The sequence below is a fragment of the Mustela nivalis genome (assembly GCF_964662115.1).
Source record: "Mustela nivalis genome assembly, chromosome: 8".
Classification (NCBI taxonomy): domain Eukaryota; kingdom Metazoa; phylum Chordata; class Mammalia; order Carnivora; family Mustelidae; genus Mustela; species Mustela nivalis.
In genome coordinates, this window is record NC_139027.1 from 16,683,349 (window position 1) to 16,693,176 (window position 9,828).

Sequence of the window (9,828 nt, forward strand, 5' to 3'; positions counted from 1 at the left end):
ACTCCTGGGAAAACAAATGTAAGACTCAGCCCTTAATACAGGAAACACTCAGCATCTCAGAGCAGGGGAAGAAACACAGAAGCAGGATTACACAAACTACACAATATCCAGAGGGTCTAGACAATCCCTCTGGTTTGAGGGTCAAGTAGAATTAGTGAGGAGGAGCATTTACCCAGGGTCTAAAAGGACCTGTCAGGTGAAGGTGAATAGGGAAGGGCCATTTTGGCAAAGGCAGAAGATCAAACAAAGGTGCACAGAACAGCCTATAGCTGGGTGTGTGTGCAGGAATCACTGCTCTGTCTGGCTAGAACATGGAGGCAAGGAGGAGGATAGGATATTCTGGAAGAGATTATGCTGAGTGAAATAAGTCAAGCAGAGAAAGCCAATTATATGGTTTCACTTACTTGCAGAACATAAAAATAACATGGAGGACCTTAGGAGAAGGAAAGGAACAGTGAAGGGTGGTGGGGAATTGGAGGGGGAGATGGACCATGAGAGACTGTGGACTCTGAGAAACAAACTGAAGGTTTTAGAGGGGGAGAAGGGTGGAGGTTGGGTGAGCCTGGTGATGGGTATTAAGGAGGAAATGGATTGCATGGAGCACTGGATGTTATACGTAAACAATGAATCTTAGAACACTACATTAAAAACTAATGATGTATTGTATGGTGACTAACATGACACAATAAGAGAAAAAAATTTAAAAAAAGAAGACGAAGATAGGAGATGCAACTGCAGATTATAGTTAAAATTCTATACAAATGAGTATACACAGGTGAGCGAGGCAATAGCAGGTGATATAATGAAGTAAGAGCAAGAGTCAGACCCCAGCCCAAGCCGATAAGGGGAGAAGGTTTTATTCAGGTCAGAATTCAGATCAGTAGAGAAGCTAACAGTATGCAGTTTTATTCAATGCAAACACTGTGATCTCCAAGTGCAAGTGTCCTTCCATGGCTGTTAGCAGAACCCCTGAAGAGTCACTCATGTAAAAAAATGCTTCATTGCCATTGTTATCAGGCTCATAAGTTAGCACAGCCAGATAAGTAGACACACGCTCCATTGCATCTTGTGAATATCATGGCTTTTGTTCAAATATCACATTGAAATCCTAGGACTATGTCATTTACCTTGCCATGTATTTTTTTACTCAATTTAAAAATACAACACAAAAGAAATGCATAATGGGAAAGCAACGACTCCCAAAGATTGCAATTTAGTTTAAAAATGGAAATTGGGAGGTACCCAATATTTTCAGTTGATACCCACCATATGAAATGTGAAATACATAATAATTTTGAATTAAACATTCACAAATTGAAAGTTTTGCAGATTGTTCTTTTTTTCTTCACCCGGGTGAAGTAAAAATCAATAAATTCACACCCCTTTGTTAGATTATTTGGGAAATATATGTCAAGCAGAAAATACGTATTTTTGTCTCCAAGGACTTCATAACTTCCTTGGAAAGGTGAGTCTTAGACTACAGACCTGTAAGTTATAGCTCTATATTGTTAGATAGAAAGTGGAGTCACCAGTTTCACAGAGTTATATACTTATGGGGCAAATAGATACTTCTAAAATGCTTTAAAAATAGCTTTATTCAATAAAGAGTTTTCCCTGAATGTATTTTTTGAATGTCTGGTACGTCTTAGATACTGTGGAAACAGAGAAGACTTAGAACGGCTTCTGCCCTTAACAGTCCATCAACTTAAAAAAAAAAAAAGACACCACACTTCAAGTACCACATAAAGCCACATACAAGAGAGGGATGAACCATGTGCTGCCGACCCCTCTCTTTACCATGTATGACTTTATTACTCAAAAAATTTCTTCCACTAAGACTAATGCCAGGAAATTCCTGTCTTGCGTTTGCAGCTGTGATCACAAAATCCATATGAGAGAAGTAACCCCGCTGACTATATTTGAATGAACAACATATCCAGTACTTGTCATTAATTTTAGCCTAAGATGTATTAGAGGGTAAAAATCATGTCCAGTTTCAATTTAATTCCTGAGTAATTCTGATGACCATTAGACATGATGATTTATCTAACCATAAAAGCACACAGCAAAATCAAAGCCCAGACTTCTGAGACTTAGATTCTTGTGGCTGCAAGAATCTGGGTAAGAAATAATAGGACACAAGCAGGACAGCCAGGGTGCAAAATTTAGAGAAGTTCTCACTCTCCCCGAACAATACTGACAGAGGGCACCTCCTTAAAAATGTGTGCCTTTGGTACCTAGCTGGCCTCACTTAGTCTTAGAATGAATATTTTCAAGGGAGAACAAAATAAAAGGAAATGTTAAAAGAAGCTCTAGCAAGGGCGCCTGGGTGGCTCAGTGGGTTAAGCCTCTGCCTTTGGCTCAGTTCATGATCTAGGGTTCTGGAATCAAGCCCCACATCGGACTCTCTGCTCAGCAGGTAGCCTGCTTCCCTCTCTCTCTCTGCCTGCCTGTCTGCCTACTTGTGATCTCCCACTCTCTGTCTAATAAATAAATAAAATCTTAAAAAAAAAAAAAAAAAGGAAGAAGAAGCTATAGCAGCTAGAGAAACAAACCCAGACCATCCATTTGAGAAAAGCCTTTCTGCATGCCGCATTGCCCCCTTTGCAAGAGTACCACAATAAGCCTCGGTGATTTCCTGTTGCAGACACAAGTCTCAGAATATATGTTGGGTGTCTTTCTTCTTTTCACTAAGCCTGGTCAAAGTCATCCTTGACCAAGTTCTTGACTTAGCTACTATAATCAATGAATGCCACCACAAAACTGATTAGATCAGAGCTACTTTTGAGAGATTATTTACATACTCTAATTTAAAATGCACTTGGGGTTGCTGGAGGGGAACAGGGTAGGAGGAACAGGGTGGCTGGGTGATGGACACTGGAGAGGGTATGTGCTATGGTGAGTGCTGTGAATTGCGTAAGACTGATGAATCACACACCTGTACCCCTGAAACAAATAATACATTATATGTTAATTTAAAAAAATAAATAAAGGGGCAACTGGGTGGCTCAGTGGGTTAAACCTCTGCCTTCAGCTCAGGTCATGATCTTAGGGTCCTGGGATCGAGCCCTACATCAGGATCTCTGCTAAGCAGGGAGCCTGCTTTTCCCTCTCTCTCTGCCTGCCTCTCTGCCTACTTGTGATCTCTCTCTCTCTCTCTCTCTCTCTCTGTCAAACAAACAAACAAACAAACAAATAAATAAATAAAAACCTTTAAATAAATAAATAAAATTTAAAAAAAATAAAATGCACTTGGGATTTATTTTAATCAGATATGGTAACATATCTGACACATTCAGACACATGAAGGAATAAGTTTTTACATCATGGATCCTAGAAACAGGAGGTAAGGCATGCCATCTAGGGCACCAGAGTTGGTCAAAAGGCAGAAACAGCAAGAGGAAAATAAAGGAAAGAGGCTTTATGGTGGTTTTTCATAGGTAGAAATGGGCAAGGCAGAGTAAGCAGGTTACATAAACTTAGGATGGGTGAGTTTGAGTAATTTCAGTAGGCTCCAGCACATCAGGGCAGCCTCTGGTTATCTGATACCTGGCTCTGGGGTGATTAGGGCAGGAAATAGTGGCTCCGAGGGTGAGAGCTTGATAGAGGAAGTATGAATTCTGGATTGGTTCTCGATGGCAAGTTGATTGCTATATCTAGGATGAGCTATCCTTGAGAGGGAAGTCTGTCCCTTCTAGTGTCAGCAAGATTCCAAGAAGTCGAAGCATCAGAATAAAAGACATGCTAAAATATACCCATATTTTAACAATCACTGTCCAGTAAATTTCTAGAATTCCCAAGGCCTGTAAGAGAGTTAAGCTTTCTTCTCTTTCTTAGAAATGATGTAGAAGCATTAATGCAGCCAAGTTTGAGAAAATATACAATATCACTGCAGGAGCTATAATCAGAGGGCCTTGGCTTCCCAGTGTTTTCAATCCAGCATTATTCACAACTCTGAAACTCTTTTTTAAAAATACACAGAGAGAAAGCTCTTACTGGACTCTAGGTACATATTTTAACATTTACACTAACTCGACTCCCTAGGGTTTTAATCACCAAAAAGCATATATAAAAGGTGCAAAAACCATGGGCTTCTTTCCATGTTATGTTTGTGAAAGAGATGGAAAAACAAAGTATTCAATGCAAAGAAGAGCTAAGAAGACAACACTTGGGTTCCTGCAGCAGTTGGGCACCAGGTTGCTGATGGCTTCCTGATGAAATTAAATGAGTCAGAAGTCCCTTCTCAGATAATACAGGGGGCCACATCTTCATTCCCACTATGTGAGGTACATGGTGAGATATTTAGTGCTGGGAAAACTGCCAGCCGACGAGAAAACTAAAGAAAAGAGCAGCTTACAATTATCGGAGTGCTGGAGGATCTGACTAACCAGAAAGGCCTAGAAGAAGGAAATTTTGTTCAGCTTGTGTTAACAATGTTGAAAGTGTGAGAAATGGAAATGAACTTAGTTTCAAGATATTTGAAAGGTGCAAACATCAAAGGGGCATAATTAGAAGCAAGTGTTTAGACTGAAAAAAAAAAAACTGATGAGAGATTCATGGCTGATAATCAAGAATTAACTTCAGGTCTGCAATTTCTCTGAAGCTACAGAGATAGTTTGCCTGAACAATCCCTTTTTCTTCCCAGGAGACCTCCCTGACAATATCAGCATTCTTATCTGTAAACATTACCTGAGAAACAGCCCATTCTGAGTGTGGCTTGTATGCCACTCAGTGTATCAATGCTATGGGCTGAATTGCATCCTCCAAATAAAGATACATTGAAGTCCTAAGCCGCAGAACCTCAAACTGTGACTTCATTTAAAAAGAGGCCATTGAAGATGTTTAGGTAAGATGAGGTAGTACTAGAACAAGGGCAGACCCCTAATCCATTATGACCAGTACCCTTTTAAGAAAATGGCCACATGAAGACACAGAAATACAGGACAAGGTCATGTGATGGTGAAGCCAGAGGTTGCAGTGACACAGCTACAAGACAAGGAACATCAAGGATTATGGGCAAAGCACCAGAAACTAGGAAGAAGAAGGAAAGGATTCCTCTACAAGTTTCAGAGGCTACATGGCCCTGTAGACACTTTGATTTCAGACTTCCAGTCTCCAGAACCATGATACAATAAACTTGTGTTGTTCTTTCAGAATTCCAGGCTCCAGAACTGTAAAACAGTAAACTTGTGTTTAAAAGAAAGTCACTCTGTTTTAGTACTTGGATATGGTAGCCCTAGGAAACTAATACACAGGCTCTAACTACTGACCAGGAGTCTTGTAGTTCATCCTCAAACCTTAATTTTGAACACAGAATCCTATCCTTTTTTTTTTTTTTGCTAGTTTTGAGAAGGAAAGCTACTTTTTAGTTCTGATTTTGTTAGATATTATTGTGGCATCATGAATCAATTCCTAAAGAGCAGAGAGTTACTCAACACAGTAATGCTAAGAATTTGTTCTTTGACTGAGAACCTGAGGTTTGGGAACTTCAGAGAGACTATTCAAGACCTCCAGCATCAACAAAGGGTTACCAAGGCTGAGCTTCTGTAAGATAAGAATGTCAGAGCAGAATCATGAATGGACAAGGAGTAAGATAAGACATCAAAAGACTTTTGAGGTGAATATGAAATCAATAAAGCAACCCTAACATCCTAGAAAATGTAATGATCCCCTAGCATTGGGAAAGAAAAATGATTAAAAAAATTTATCCAACTACCCACTAAAAATAGAGCAAAACAGAGCAGCACCAATTTGTATGTTGAGAACCACAAAGTGAGAGTTTGAGTAATATTTGTATTTGATGAACAATAAATATTACTCAGTGTTCACAAGGTTTGGAGGAAAAGGCTATCCCCTATTTGCTGCCCACAGGAGTACAAATTAGTAAGTTTTCTAGAACACCACCTAATAATGCGTACAAAAAATCTTTAAAGCATGCATGCATTTCTCATCAGCCTAATGCAGCTCCTATCTTATTTCATGGGTCTACTCTACGGCCAAGACACTTTGCAGTGTGTTCAGGTCTCCTAGTGCTCCAGAAAGTCTGAGGGCAGGCATTTTCTTTTTCCTCACCCCAAGCAGGCCCATGAGCAATGAGAAAGTGCTCTTTCTTCTAGCAGACTCCAAACACACTTGAAAGAGGTCAAAACACATCACACACCAAATAATGGTAACTAACGCCTCACTACTCACAGTGTGTGAGCAGTCATGTCATTTGCCTACCAGAAGTAAGAGACATCCCAGCCTATTCTGGAGAGTGTCTCAGAGCCAGAATTATATCAGTGGGAGCCCATCAAGGCCAGGCACCCTACTGGGCATGTTTCTTTCAGTGACAGCATATCATAAACATAATCACAGTGGTCTTTCCAGGGCAATCAGAACACCTATGAAATTTAGGGTCATTAATAAAATAATCAGCAAGAATAAAAGCTTACTCAAGGAAATAAATTCAGATGGGCAATTAGCCACACCCAGGCATTTGTGCCTCTTCCTCCATTATCAGCCATGCTCTTGTTATGATGATGACACTTTAGTGCCACTGTATACATTTACTCAAATCCTACGCTTATCCTGAAATATCTTTATACCTTCTACTTTTAGAAGTTCTACCTACCTTTCAAAAACAACTATTGTATGGCTCATCAATCTCACTTGTACAAATGAACATACATGACCCCAAATTCTTGTATAAGAATGTTAATATCCACTTGATTCATAACAGCCACATGAAAATACTTCATATGTCCATCAACTATGAAATACTATGCAGTAGTAAGATGGGACAAACAACTGATAAACTTATAAAGATGTGAATTAAAAATTATGGTGAACAAGAGAAGCCATATGTGATTTAATCTAGATAAAGTCCTAGAACAGGCATAAATAATCTAAGGTAAAAGAAATAAGAATAGTGGTTGTGTCCTGTGGGGAGGAGTTCAGGATTGTCTGAGAAGGGGAATATAAATGTTCACTATATTGATGGGGTGTGGAGGCACAGGTTTATGCATTTGTCAAAGCGAACAAACTGAACTTAAAATGTCTACTTTCAATGCAGAAAAATTATATATCAATAAAAAAACAATCAATAAATGAAAATCCCACTTCAAGTCCCTATTCTAGAAGTATATAAGGAGATTTTAATAAAATAGAGAATACCTTCTAGGTCAAGAAGAGAGAGAGAAGGATCCTTGACTATGTGTAAAAGAACAGTACAGTGATTTCACTGTCTCCCATCAGTTCTGGCCCAAGTATAATTAAGTAGAATGAAAACAGAAGGGCCTTTCTTGCTACTGGCCAGCTCTCGAGACCCAAAATTCAGACTTGCATTGATGAAGAGGTTGGCTGACGAGGGTACACAGCAAGGACCTGTGATGATTACAGGGCTCCATATCCCCAATAAGGACAGGTATATACTACTTCCCCATATCTACTATCGGTATTAGATAATTACCATATAATGCCCTTTAATATCTCTGAGAGGAGGTGGACTGTAGAACTCATCTCTTGGAGACACAAGATCCTAGATGGGTTCTTGCACTCTATTACAGTGGCCATAGTATCCAGATAAATGCAGAAAACAATTTCAGAAGCAAACATGAGTGAGGCCATTATAAATGCATTGGTGGATTCAGGCCAAGAGGTTGTGTTGACATAGATTGAAACAAGTGAGCCAATGAAGTTACAGGAAGGGCAATATTTGATAGAGGAAGTTGTATTGTCCTAAGGGTCCCCCTTCACTCCACAGCTGACCAATAGTTATAATGGCCTCATAAGGCCCTTTATAACATTTAATCATTATTTAGGAGAGGGGCAGTAGCAACTCCTATGTCCACACTGAGAAGGGGTATCTTGTCTCCAAGATCACTGGATTATAGCTAAGTAGTCAGGAGTCAGACCAAAGTCAGAAGGCTTAAGTCTCAGTTTCACCATTTCCAGCTGTTTTAACTTGGATAATTAACTTAATTTCTCCTTCAGTTTTCTCATCTGTAAAAAACGGAGATAATGTTTATATATAGGGCTGCTGAGAGAATTAAATGGGTTAATTAAATGGGTAGAGTGCTCAGAAAAATGTTGGGCAAAGCTCACAATAAATACTCATGATTATTATTATTAAAGTTTGTCTTCTTATTGTGCATTTGTGCACAAATGTATCAACTCTGCTACAAGTAACATAGATTTTCAGACACTCAGAGATCTAGAAAGACTAAGAATCAAAGAGGCCCCTCAGGAAAGTCAGTTCTTAATTTCCTGATCCCATAGATATTCTGCTAAGACTGCTGGCATTCCAAATACATGGGTCTGATTTCCAGACAACCATAGCCACAATTTGAAAACTCGAACCTACACCTAACACTCCCACCCCAACACTCACCCCCACTTACAACACTTACAATGTTACCTAGTTATATGCAGATCCATATCATCCAGAATGTTCCACAAAGCATTTCCCTCTGCAGGAAGCCTATGCTGAAGAATTCTTCCTTTAATGCATGTTTCCATTTTTGTTGTTGTTGCTAAAGTTGCCAGAGTCTGAATTTTTTCCCTAAAGAATATTCTTCCTTTCTTAATTTTTGGGTTTGTTTACTTACAAGTTTCATTGACTTTAGCAAGTCCAATATATAACAGCTATGTTAGGATGAAATCCATCTCACTGATTAAAAGTCTGCATCCTTCTCTCCAGATGAACAAAAGCAGTGCAGGATTAAAGCAAATAGCATTAAAAACATAATTAAAGGAAAGAGGTGAGAAAGTTTCAAAAAATCTATACTTTTAACTATAGTTTGGATTATTCCCTGCACTTTGCATTTAGTTCTGTGTAGTCATTAGAAAATCTGAAACTCAATGCTTTTGGCTCTCATTTTTACATGTTTATCCAGGAGCAAAGATATGAAAGTGGAGAATTTGCTTGGCCAAGAGACTGATCTCATTTACAAAATTTTATTTTTATGTTTCCCTGTTTCTCTTTCATAAACCATGAGGTGATCTGGTCCATGTTTTCACGAATGGTGAAGTTATAAGTGGACCACTCAATCCTGACAGTCACAATAATTTCTGCTCCATAGATTCAGCCTGATAAGACATAAAAATTCCAGACATTTTATTTTAGTGACAAACTAAACTGGATGCATGACTTTTGGCCTGCTGCTATGGCCTCTATAGTCTGTGCTGCTTTCCCAGAACTAATAATTTAATTATGATAAGTACAGGGTTCTTTTGATTTCATTCAAATGGTGTATATGTACACACTTGCCAACTGCTTCTGCAATGTTATTAATAACTATGTGCTAATTATGTCAATAAATTAATTGGAACTGTACCCCTATTGGTACGGCCTCTACATCCCTCTGCTGTTACTCTTCCTGTGGACTTTTAACCTCAGCTCTCACTAACTGCCAGTTTGTTCCTCATGTAGAAGGTGCATTTTCCTGGATTATTATATTTTAATGCATGCTCTGTTCAGCATTAAATGTCTTCTCCTTTAATTCATTTATTGACTACTAGATGTTTTGCAAGAAACACTGCAGTGGTTTAGAAATTTATTTGATAAATCATCGACTGACCCTCTCAATCACCTAATTAACCACAAATGAAAGATTTAAATAGGTTTATTTTTCTTTTTAAATAAAAGTCCATATAAATTACAAACCAGAGTCCTAAAAATTAGCAATGTGGCTCTGTTATTACTGCATCAGCACCACTGGAATCATCAAATATCAGGAAATGAGGCAGAGGTTTGGCACCTTTTTCTAACATATATGTAATATTAAGCTCTTTTCCCTCAAATAGCTTTCAGATCATTGCACACACAGAATGCAATTACTGAAAAGC